The sequence below is a fragment of the Ambystoma mexicanum genome, chromosome 10, assembly GCF_040938575.1.
Source record: "Ambystoma mexicanum isolate Mex_15411 chromosome 10, UKY_AmexF1_1, whole genome shotgun sequence".
Lineage (NCBI taxonomy): Eukaryota > Metazoa > Chordata > Amphibia > Caudata > Ambystomatidae > Ambystoma > Ambystoma mexicanum.
The window spans coordinates 621512281-621525192 of NC_090932.1; the positions used below are offsets into that span (position 1 = coordinate 621512281).

At 47.5% G+C, this 12912-nt stretch overlaps 1 protein-coding gene across 1 annotated transcript in view; it reads left to right on the forward strand.

Annotated features, from left to right (window-relative positions):
* The first annotated feature begins 5807 nt into the window (after window positions 1–5807).
* Window positions 5808–12912, forward strand: part of LOC138491599 (ubl carboxyl-terminal hydrolase 18-like) — a 1142981-nt gene continuing 1135876 nt past the window's right edge. Inside the window, exon 1 of the mRNA XM_069618206.1 lies at window positions 5808–5904. The gene's annotated coding sequence lies outside the window, so the exon portion shown is untranslated. The remainder of the gene's footprint in view (window positions 5905–12912) is intronic.

Genomic DNA, 12912 nt, shown 5'->3' on the forward strand with positions numbered 1-12912 from the left:
ATAGAGTTGCTAGTTTGCTTTCAAACAAGAGATGGAAAATGTATTCAACATTTTGCCGGTATCTTGGATCTTCAGAATACTTTCATAGAGAACCATTTCTTTTTTTTATAACTTTATTTTGGTTTGGTTGCATACATGGGAAAATAAATACAGTATCACAAGTACAATATTATTTAGCGATTGGATGGCACAGCAGTTGAAGAGCGACTTCCCTTCTCTCTTACTCGGACGCTTGTCGTCCCTCTGTCCCAGTTACTCTCCACCACAATACCGTTAGACCAAAGAGAGTCTATTTTTAGATATTGGCCCTCGTTACAAGTCAGGCGTTAAGGGTTTAACGGTGCCGTCGGCGCCGTTAACCCTTAACGCCTGATTCACACTTTAATGCCTGCTTTTTGCAGGCGTTAAAGTCCAAGGCGCTAAGCGACCTTGGTACTAATTACGGCAGCGTAATTTACGGTGCCGTAATTAGCGCCTTCCCCATCCCCATTATGCCCTAAGGGGCAAAAATGGAAATGGGGAAGGGCAAATGGTGAATGGGGAATTACCGCCCCACTCACCTCGGAATGGGGCGGTAATTCCGCCATCCACCATGGCGGCTAATAGCACCATGGTCCACCGCCTGACTTGTAATGAGGGCCATTGTCTCGTAGGACCAGCCGTGATAGGTTGGGCTTGTGTGTTTGTGCTGGGAAGTCCTGGTCATAGTCTAGAATTGGGAGCCCAAATGTCAATGAATCTGTATAGGAGGCCTTCCTTGGCAGCAGTAACATTTTCCGCCTCCCCAATATCCCATATTTTTATCCACCAAAGGGTCAGCCATGGACTCTCTGCTCACTGTGCTCAGAGAGGCGCAGTTTCACCTCACTGATGTGACCCAACAAGGCTGAAACACGTGTATGGGGTTGCTGTTGGTACTCTTGTTCAGAGAGGAATTGCCATAGCATGCACATGTGGGCGGGACAAAGACTGATATGCAAATGGATATTTCCCATCTGTTAAAGGTACAGTGAGCAAAAAGTGTGTGCTGCAAACTCTCATCTCAGAACTGGTTATCATGCCATGTTCTTCTGGAGAGGAGCGCCTGCTACCTTTTTTTTTAAATATGTGTAAGGACCTTGGGGTTGGTTCCAGACGTGGACTCCCTGCTCACTGTGCTCAGAGAGGCGCAGCTTCACATCACTGATGAGGCCCAACAAGGCTGAAACACGTGTATGTGGTTGCTGTTGGTACTCTTGTTCAGAGAGGAATTGCCATAACATTTCGGTGCTGGACTGCCCATGTGGGCGGGACCAAGACTGATATGCAAATGGCAATTTCCCATCTGTGAAAGGTACAGTGAGCAAAAAGCATGTGCTGCAAACTCTCATCTCTGAACTGGTCATCATGCCGTTTTCCTTCTAGAGAGGTGCGCCTGCTAACTTTTTTTGAAATATTTGTAAGGAACTTGGGGTTGGTCACCCTGAGTTACCTGGGAGCAACCAGACGTGGACTCCCTGCTCACTGTGCTCCGAGAGGCGCAGCTTCACCTCACTGATGAGGCCCAACAAGGTTAAAACACGTGTGTGGGGTTGGTGTTGTACTCTTGTTCAGAGAGGAATTGCCATAGCATTTCGGTGCTGGACTGCCCATGTGGGCGGGACCAAGACTGATATGCAAATGGGAATTTCCCATCTGTGAAAGGTACAGTGAGCAAAAAGCGTGTGCTGCAAACTCTCATCTCTGCACTGGTTATCATGCCATGTTCCTTCTGGAGAGGAGCGCCTGCTACCTTTTTTTTAAAATATTTGTAAGGAACTTGATTGAGGTTGGTTCCAGACGTGGACTCCCTGCTCACTGTGCTCAGAGAGGCACAGCTTCACATCCCTGATGAGGCCCAACAAGGCTGAAACACGTGTATGGGGTTGCTGTTGGTACTCTTGTTCAGAGAGGAATCGCCATAACATTTCGGTGCTGGACTGCCCATGTGAGCGGGACAAGGACTGATATGAAAATGGCTATTTCCCATCTGTGAAAGGTACAGTGAGCAAAAAGCATGTGCTGCAAACTCTCATCTATGAACTTGTTATCATGCCATGTTCCTTCTAGAGAGGAGCGCCTGCTAACTTTTTTTTAAATATTTGTAAGAAACTTGGGGTTGGTCACACTGAGTTACCTGGGGGCAACCAGACGTGGATTCCCTGCTCACTGTGCTCAGAGAGGCGCAGCTTCACCACACTGATGAGGCCCAACAAGGCTGAAACACTTGTATGGGGTTGCTGTTGGTACTCTTGTTCAGAGAGGAATTGCCATAGTATTTCGGTGCTGGACTGCCCATGTGGGCGGGACAAAGACTGATATGCAAATGATTATTTCCTGTCTGTGAAAGGTACAGTGAGCAAAAAGTGTGTGCTGCAAACTCTCATCTCTGAACTGGTTATCATGCCATGTTCCTTCTAGAGAGGAGATCCTGCTACCTTTTTTAAAAAAATATTTGTAAGGACTTGGGGTTGGTCACCCTGAGTTACCTGGGGGCAACTAGACGTGGACCCCCTGCTCACTGTGCTCAGAGAGGCGCAGCTTCACCTCACTATTGAGGCCCAACAAGGCTGAAACACGTGTATGTGGTTGCTGTTGGTACTCTTGTTCAGAGAGGAATTGCCATAGCATTTCGGTGCTGGACTACCCATGTGGGCGGGACAAAGACTGATATGCAAATGTATATTTCCCATCTGTAAAAGGCACAGTGAGCAAAAAGCGTGTGCTGCAAACACTCATCTATGAACTGGTTATCATGCCATTTTCCTTCTAGAGAGGAGCGCCTGCTTACTTTTTTTGAAATATTTGTAAAGAACTTGGGGTTGGTCACCCTGAGTTACCTGGGGGCAACCAGACATGGGCTCCCTGCTCACTGTGCTCTGAGAGGCGCAGCTTCACCTCACTGATGAGGCCCAACAAGGCTAAAACACGTGTATGGGGTTGCTGTTGGTACTCTTGTTCAGAGAGGAATTGCCATAGCATTTTGGTGCTGGACTGCCCATGTGGGCTGGACAAGGACTGATATGCAAATGGCTATTTCCCATCTGTGAAAGGTACAGTGAGCAAAAAGCGTGTGCTGCAAACTCTAATCTCTGAACTGGTTATCATGCCATGTTCCTTCTTGAGAGGAGCGCCTGCTACCTTTTTTTGAAATATTTGTAAGGAACTTGGGGTTGGTCACCCTGAGTTACCTGGGGGCAACCAGATGTGGACTCCCTGCTCACTGTGCTCAGAGAGGCGCGGCTTCACCTCACTGATGAGGCCCAACAAGGCTGAAACACTTGTATGGGGTGCTGTTGGTACTCTTGTTCAGAGAGGAATTGCCATAGCATTTCGTTGCTGGTCTGCCCATGTGGGCGGGACAAAGACTGATATGCAAATGGATATTTCCCATCTGTGAAAGGTACAGCGAGCAAAAAGCGTGTGCTGCAAACTCTCATCTCTGAACTGGTTATCATGCCATGTTCCTTCTAGAGAGGAGCGCCTGCTACCTTTTTTATTAAGTAAGCATACCCACTTACAATTCAATTAAAATGAATCGCTCGTTTGTTCGTTTACATTTATTCATGCTTTGGGCCATTAAAGTTTACACATCACTTCAATTATACATTACAAAACTTGACCATTTACAGAAGATGACAGAGGAGAGAAAAAAGAGCAACCCTTGACAATACAATCTTAACAGCCATTTATAGGTCATAGCTTTACCAAGGCTTCTGTGTCTGAATCAGACATTCTCTGGCTATAGTGCCCATAGCCAAGGAAGGGGGCTACAGATATTTCCCCTAAGGGGACAGTGTTTTCTCCCGACAAAACGGAGCCCCTTAACATTTGGCCCCAGGAGAGCGCGCTCAAATTGATTGCAATATTTGCTAAGGGTTCACATGTCATATTAATGTTCAATAAGTCCCTAACCAGACTAGGGTCACAAAACTTTAACTCTGTGATGTCAACATTGGAAGCAGCTTCCTTCGACTTGGGGGACCTAACACAGTCGACAATTTAATCCATAGTCACAAATCAAAAGCCCTCACATAATTCAGCCGGTGTAGGCACTTTTCGAGGGACCAAGTGTCCGTGAACCACTGGTGTACCTGTGGGATCTTAAGGATATCGGACAGAAAGACTGAACGGGGCAGGACCAGCTGTATCAGTGATAGAGATGGCCATTTGCCCCTTTCATCATTGGTGGCAGCAGGTCTTATCGTGATTAATCCCTGATCTAGCTGAGGGGGTTAGTACAGAACTCATTTGGCTTGGTCAGGCCCTCTTTCTCTCCCGCCTGATTAGATAAGGGTCTCCCTGAGTCCTCTCGCACTCTACCAGCTTTGATTAAGTTAATTAATTCTTGATTATGAAAGGTTCCGACATAACCATACAGCAATTACTCTGGCAGTCCCTTGAGCCTTGAACACTCTCTCCTTGTTGTTCATGGACATCAGGTGCTGCTTCTGCTGCCTTGAAGACTGGTTTGAATGTACTTGCCATTGGGGTGTGTCGATTTCCCTGTGTGAGTTTATCAGATTCCTGATGGGTTCATTGCCCTTGATTGACACTATGCGGGCAGTGGGCTGATTTAAAGATACATCCATGGTGCTCGTGTCAGGGGGTAACAGAGCCACCTCTCCCGCCTCAGTAGCTCAACGGGGATTCCGGTCGGGAGACAAAGTGCAATGTTCCTCCAGCCAACCTGACTTGGAGGGGAAAGCAACAGCGATTTCCAAGTGCGTGAGATCAAAAAGACTTTGTGCAGGGGTGGGACATGGCGCTGTCAGACTTCGGAAAATCAATGGACCCTCCAGATGATGTTGCTGAAATTGGTAGATCGCAGGGACTGGCCAACTACCACCTCCCTCCCTGGTTTTCAGAATCCAGGGTGGCTGCACTACAAAGGGATGAGATAACTGATTGCTCCTCCGGAACCATGGCAGTTCCAGCAGGTGCCTCATGGTGCTCCTCTCCTAGTGAAAAGTTAGCATTTGCACTTGGTGCACAACTAAGAATTGTTGGGTTTCTGCGATCAGCAGATGGACCTCCTCAAAATAACTGGCAGGATTAACGTTACTACTAGGCGCTAGGTCGGCAGCGTTGGGCCGAACCTGGGTGACTGGGTTAGAATTTGTATTTTGCTTAGTGGGCTTGAGAGTCGGGATTTTCTGTTTTGGGCCCAATGAAAGCCAAAGTCCCTAACCAAGGGCAGGGCCATAGATCGGAGCTGACTCGGATGCCTCCTCAGGTTCCCCCGGTTTCCTGAGCAAATTCTTAATTGGGTAAAGCTGACATAATGGATGACCAAGTTCGAAGCAAAATCTCCCTTCCACTCAGAGGGCTTCAGCAATAGTTCTGGTGACTCGATAATAACAATATGATTAGTAAACAATGCAGTGAGCAATGCAGTCAATTGGAAGCTTGCGTGGTTGCAGAAATAGCAGAAATACTTGTGATCCGTGCGTCAAAATGTACATGATTTGCTGATTAACTGAGCCTTGTAAGTAGACAAAACTAGCATGACCAAGATCAAAAAATCACACCGCTCCTTGCTTCACATGGTCGGTGTAAAGTAACAGGATACATGCTCCACGCAGGCTCGCAAACACCCCGCGGCCTTGACTCCCTGCGGGCGGGCAAAGTTTTGTGAGTTTAGCGTGTGGGTGGGAGGAGCGAGCAAGATCATCTGGTGGAAAGCAGGAAGGAAGGGTGCAGGCAGGACGCCAACACACCGCGCCCTTGACTCCCCGCGAGCGTCACCCTCTCGGGGAAGACAGGATGTTTTGTGAGTTGAGCTGGTGGGTGGATGGTGCGAGCAAGATCAACTGGTGAAAATCAGGATGGAAGGCTTCAGGCGGGACGTCAAAACCCTGCACCCTTGACTCCCTACGTGCCAATGTAAGTCTGCATAGAAGATAGGAGTACAATGAAAAAGTGAGACATGCAATGCTTTGTATTTAAAATGACCACTATAATTGCTTTGGGCAGCCTTCCATACCATCATTTTCTAACCAATCTGTGTAATTACAGAAGGGGATAAGCCATATTGAATTGAGTCTTGGTCCTGCCACCAAAAATGGCCACCAAAAAGTGCCTACTAGTTCAAACTAATCAGCCACACAGCCTCTGCACTGAAATACAAGCAACTTCAGCCATGTTTCGGCCTTGTGGTAACGGTTCAGGCTGGACTGGTCAGTGGTCACATTAGTGGCAGAACCAAGACTGATTTGTATAGAATGGAAAGACCTTTTTCAGCTCGTCCTGTTGTTTCAACTAACTTAAGGTTTCCGCTCACATTAGAATGTGTCTTTGTGTGGAAGCCTGCCCTGTCAGAAGTTGTCATCACTGGGACGGGTAGGTAATGACCTCCATAATAATCGAAAACTGTTTAAGTCAGCGTCTGTGCAGCACCTGTATGTAAAGAAACTCCATTCTGTGCTGTGTGGTACACGTTTGGAAGCTGATATGATGTAACACCTGGAGGGTTTAGGTCACTCCTACACCCTTAGAAATCCCCCTCCTCCCCCCCAATGGACCATCCAGGTAATCCCGGATCCGGCTCTGAGAGGTGAAAAAGAGATCTTTCTATCGCATAGCCTCCAATTAAAGTCTTTCTTTTGTCCCCGTACCCACATATCCTAATATCCTATACCCCTTCATGGATTACCGTGACACCTGCCCGGAGTTGCTGGACGGTGACTCTGCTTCCCCATTCTTCTGCCTTTCCCCAGCAAAGAAAGGCCTTGCCTAGATGTTTTGAGTCATTTCTGGCCCAAACAGATTCCAGAGCTATGTATGCACTTTCTGAACCAAGGAACATCCAAGGTTCCTATTTACATCCAGCCCAAGAACACAATTAACAGGGTTCCTGTAGCATTTAACGAGACAGGAAAAGTATAGGCGGGAGGAAAGGTCTAGTTAAATAAAAGACGCTAGTTTCACCATTCATTGGATTTTTAAATGGCCGGATAAATGAAACACATGCATAGTTGATGTGTCAAACTTCAGCAATGAACTTAAGTGTCATTTGTCCCTAAAAGTGTTCCAACTGAAACTGCAACAGAGCTCGGATGCATTTAAATCAGTTCATTTCATTTATATAAATATAGCCACTAGATGGCAATCTTATGCTAGGAATGTTTTCAAACAATTTCAATGCTGTGGTAAATATGGAAAATTCTACACCTTATGTTATGTTATTTGGTATTTTATAGCGGCTACTGACATTGTTATGGCCTGGAAGCACTGTGGGGTGGAAGGCTGTTGGGAAGACTATAGTCTATGCAAACATAAAAATAAAAGATCATTACATTTGCATGAGAATAGTAATTAGAAATTAGGCCACTACTCATATATTAGCAGAGATGGCAATTTTAAAACATTATATCTAGGGCCTCATTACCCGGCAGGCGGTGAGCCATGGCGCTATTAGCGCCATGGCTCATGCCGGTAAAATACCGGCACCGCCTTGGCGGAAAGGGGATTTACCGCCCCATTCCAAGGTTGGAGGGGCGGTAAATCCCCTTTCCGCCATTGCCCTTCCCCATTCCCATTTCTACCCCATAGGGGTCTATGGGAATGGGGAAGGCGCTAATTACGGCACCGCAATTTTGCGGTGCCGTAATTTGCTCCGAGGTCCCTTAGCGAGTTGGATTTTAACGCCTGCTAAAGGCAGGCGTTAAATCCCCCAACCCGCAAAGGGACCTCGTAGTAAGGCGGTAGGGATTTACCGGTACCTGTATTTTACTGGTACCGGTAAATCCCTACTGCCATCCGTGTAATGAGGCCCCTAGTCTCCTATATCCTAGTCTCCATCTGGGATGATCTTAAAAGACACTCAGATTTGGAAGTCTGCGCTGCACTAATTCTACTCAACCTCTCGGCAAACTCCCACACCATTAACCACCCCACTTCGCAGACTCTCTCAGCATCAGGGAGTCTCAGCCCTGAAGTGGATATCCTCCTTCCGCTCCAACAGATTCCAAATAATACACATGCCTCCTTTCTCTCACTCTCTCTCACCTCCTCCAGTATCGCATCATGTCTCTCAGAAACTGAACACTGGATGAGTGCAAATCACCTCCTTCTCAACCCAGGAAAAACCGAGATCATGCTCTGCGGGAATACCGCCCTCTTCACCCAACGCACCCCGTGGCTGCTGTTTCTAGGCCCACTCCCCCACCATCTCCAACACAGTAAAACACTTTGGATTCATTATGATGCGGACTAACCCTATCACATCACATCAATTCTGTGACAGAAAGCTGATATCTACACCTACACATGTGCATTCTCTAACACATCTTCGCCTACCTCACCTTCCAACACAGAGGGCCTCATTACAAGGTTGGAGGTAGCCATGGCGCTATTAGCACCATGGCTACCCCCTTACCGCATACCAGGTCCGGGTTCCCTGAATGGGGAATTACCGGGCCATTCCAACCTTGGAGGACCCGGTATTTCCCCATTCAGGGAACCCATCCCCATTCCCATTCGAGCCCCCCTAGGGCTCAATGGGAATGGGGACCATGCTAACAACAGGCCCGTTAATACCGGGCCTGTTGTTAGCATGCTGGTCCTTTAGCGGCTCCCACTAAGGGTGCCTGAAAAAACCAGCCGCTCTTAGTGGGACCAGCTAAAGGACCTCGTAATGCGGCAGTAAGGGGTTAACGGCACCGGCACCATTACCGGCACCGTTAACCCCGTACTGCCAACCTCGGAATGAGGCCCAGAGTCTCTGTGATCGTTGCTATCATCCTTTCTCACTAAGACTATGCAAACGTCCTATACCTGCGGACCCCCGCATCACAACTAAGTAAACCCCAACAAGTACAAAACACTGCTCCTTGCCCTAAACCCTGGAGAACACACCACACCCGTCCTCCGTGTCCTTCGCTGGCTGCCGAATGGGCGACGATCCACCTTCAAGGCAATGTCCCCATCACCCACTAAGCTCTTCACAACTCAGGCCCAGAATATCTGCAGCATAAACAGAAACGCCTATCAAAAACCTCAGATCAGGCGCAGCACTCCTCCTCGCCATTCCAGTGGCAAAATTAACCAGAACACGGTGCTCCTCTTTCTCTGTCCAAGCTCCCACCATCTGGCACTCAATCGCATTTACCATTAGCCGCATAGAGGAGCACCTCACCTTCAGGAAGGCTTTCAAAACATGGCTCTTCCCTTCACAATCTTCACAGACTTAGTCATGTCATGGGTGGACAATTACCCACCCCTGACAGAAATACAGGTGCAACGGGGTAGTCGACAAGGTGGGTCATAGTCCCCCATGAAATGCATCTCAGTCTGGGCTTCAATGAGCTCTGCAAGAGTACATCTAACTAGCTGCCAGTCTTGCTTCGGTGGAACGTCAAGCACTCCATCACAATGAAACATGGCTGTATCCCGCCCGGGGAACGGCCCAACCACCCCCCACATCTGCAATAAACACTGCTTGACTTCACCCACCCAAATACACATCAACATCACCAATAGAATACAGCCCCATGAAATATTGGAGTAAAAGCTGTTCACATAAAAAATCTGAATGTCTCTCCTACAATCTATCACGGAACCCTTCCCCTACTCAGATATCTAGGGGCTGCTACTAGGGACCCAGCCACTCTCTGCCTACCTTTGTGCAGGCTAAAAATGTACACACATATTTTAGAAATCCTTCCTTCACATCTCACATCTTGGACTACCATCTTCCAAAAGGGTATCCACCTCTACAGCGCTTCGAGGCCATACCAATGACAGTAAGCACTATACAAATTCCATATAGCATAACATAAAAACAGTGCAAAACAGTTTGTTCATGCACAGAGATGACTGCTATGTCAGTGACAGCTGGGCTGAATTTCTTGTGGGACTCGGATGTTTTTTGTAGGTTGCAGTGCAAAAGGGGGAACAGGTATTATAAAATAGTCCATCAACCCCAAAGGTAATCGTCTAGAGTAAGGGTTCTGCTATACTTTACTATCAGAACACATGCACACTGAATAACACACACATGCAAAGTACATGCACAATTTAAGGGCATGTCAAAGATACATTCAACGAATGTCCTCTTGTCTGGACCATCGAGTTATAACAGTACAAATGTTTTATATTGGATGCAAACAGTGTTGCAGTGTTGAAAGTGGTAAAAAAGCAACCTTTTGTAACTGCTGAACCCATATGCATGCATCATTATACTTTGCCGAAACCATACCCTTGCCTAGAAATAATTTGGCTCACACATTGCTTGTCAAGTGTTGGCAATAAAAGGCTGTAGGTTTTTATTGTACAGATATGGTTATGCCAATAACAATAATCACATTTCATAAGATAATAAACAATACTTTTGGGCACAGGGCCTTGGGGTTACCCCCTCTGGCCCGTGTCCGCCCTCTTATGTCCCGCGACTTGTTGTGGGCACCATACAGTGCCCTGTACTTCTTTTCCTTTGTTCATCTCCCTTATTTGTAGGGTGGGAGGGTTTTGTGGTAAAAGAAGCAAAGGTTTGGAAGGCACTGAGTAAACAGTGCACCTCCTCTGTGTTTGAGTCCCCATTCAGGGTCCACAAACTGATTGTGTTTTCTCAGAGCATGCCACTCTGTATTTATAAGACCCAGGGGAGCCCTGGGTCTTTGATGTGTATAGTAGTGGGGGCTGTTAAGTGTCAGCCCCCGGCCGGATAGCTGACTATCTGGCCCCCTGGGGGGGCAGGTCTTTGAACCTGATCCCTGCCTGCCTGTTGGTGTCCTTCGGTGCTTAGCACCCCGCTGCATGAAGGAAGGGTGAGGTGATTGCTCACACCTCACCCTTCCTCAGCTTTGTGCAGGACAGACTGTGTGTCTCTATGACTAGGAGGGTGAGGTGAGGAGCAGAGAGGGGGAGAGGATGTGCTGCCCCTCTCCAGGCCTGCTGATGGTAACACCAGTTACCTTGCCTCACTTTGTGAGGCACTGCGGCATTGCCCATAACTGCTGAACCCATATGCAGGCATCATTATACTTTGCCGAAACCATACCCTCACCCAGAAATAATTTGGCTCACACATTGTTTGTCAAGTGTTGGCAATAAAAGGCCGTGGGTTTTTATTGTACAGATATGGTTATGCCAATAACAATAATGACATATCATAAGATAATAAACAATGCTTTTGGGCAGCGGGTCTTGGGGTTACCCCCTCTGGCCGGTGCCGCCACACGTGGGCAGGTTGACGGCTGACCAGTTTCCCCCAAAAGTATCTCCTATTTACAACCCCTGGAGGCTAGAGTTGCTGTAATTTCTTGAAAGAAATGTTCCATGCCCTTGATAGATAAGTGAGTGCCGTCTTTGTGAAAAAGGTCCGGATCACCCAGTGTAATGGCTGGGTGCTTTATGAAGCCCAGTCCTCTTGCTGTGCAGAATTTTTCTAGCCCCCTGTTGATTTTTCATCTGGAAATGTCTACAGATTTGTAGCAATTGGCCCCCCGCCATTTCTTTCTAGGCAGGATGGCTGGGAAATATATTTCCGTTCCTTTCCATTTGTGTGCGATGCCTGCAAGGGAGTCGCACATGTCCTCAAGTAACTGTCTCCTTCCCACTGATACAAGGTCATTGCCACCTAAGTGGATGATCAGAAATTCTGGCGGATCCCTGTATGCGACCAGTTCTGCTAATGTTTCATGGATTTCTGCCCATCGCAGGCCTCTGTAGCCCCACCATGATGAAATGGTATTCGTGAATGATGGCCTTTCGACTAACCATGCTGATTGAAGCGTGGTCCTCCCTTCGCCTGGTGTTTCTGTATGAAGGGAGGGAGAAAGAAAGGGTGAGGGTGGCTGGCTATATTAGTTGCGGTCTGATGTATCTTTTGTAGCAATCTGATTTCCAACCCCCTATGTTTTTCAGATGTTGGGGGGCTAAACCTCCCTGCCATGCTGAGGTGGCGGCACCTATTCTGAAGGAATGGGTGCCGAAACCCTTGGGGTCCCATCCAGCATTGTTGATTGCTTTCATCAGCACCCTTTTAAATTGGTAGCGGCTTAGTGCCGAGGCCTCCTTGTGGATCAAAAACCTCCCCCCAACCTTGGGTCTTTGCGCATAGTAAAGATTGGTGATACATACCGGGCAGTTTACTGCTTCATCGATACAACAAATATTGATGATTCTTTTTGCCCCAGTTTTCGATTGTTGTACTTCTATGCTGATGCTCTCCTGTCTGACCCTGACTTCCATGACGCCCAGGCCGTTGCTGGCCTTGGTGCTGGAAGCAATGAGTTCACCCACTCGAAAAGCCCCGAAGTATGCCAAGAAAAAGGCTGTTCTGAACAGTAAGATCTCATATGGATGCCAACATATGGCCTCCAGCTGGTTTGCAATTTGAACCAGTTTGCAGAAATCAAGGGGAAGGCGGGTGTCTACCTGTGTGCCCTCTATTCTTCCCCACCCTTTTAATGCATAAGTAATGAGGGCACTTTGTGTGGGGTCTGAATCACCCCGTATTTTAGAAAAGTAAGAGATTGCGACTAAATGTCTTTTAGCACAGTCTCTCTTAAAGCCCTGTTCATGTGCCCATTTAAAAAATGTTTCTATGTCTTTAATCGTTATTAACTCTACATGTTTTATGCCTGTGGCTTTAAAAACTGTTTGTAAGCACTTAATATATTGCGCTACGGTGGTGCTTGCCAGCGCTTTCCCCGCCATCTCCGTGAGGAAACTTAGGGCGGTGTTGACACCCGTCTTTGAGGTGTCTGGTTCATGTTGTGCATCCCGGCCTGGGCTCTCTGGCGCTGGCTCTGATGCTGTTATTTTTGATTTCCCATTATTTCCCAGCATTCCGCTGGTACTGGCGTCATCTGTTCCTGGGCGTGCAGCGCTAGCTCCCGAAATCTTGGCCACTGGAAGCGAGATAAAGCATCTGCAATGTTATTATCT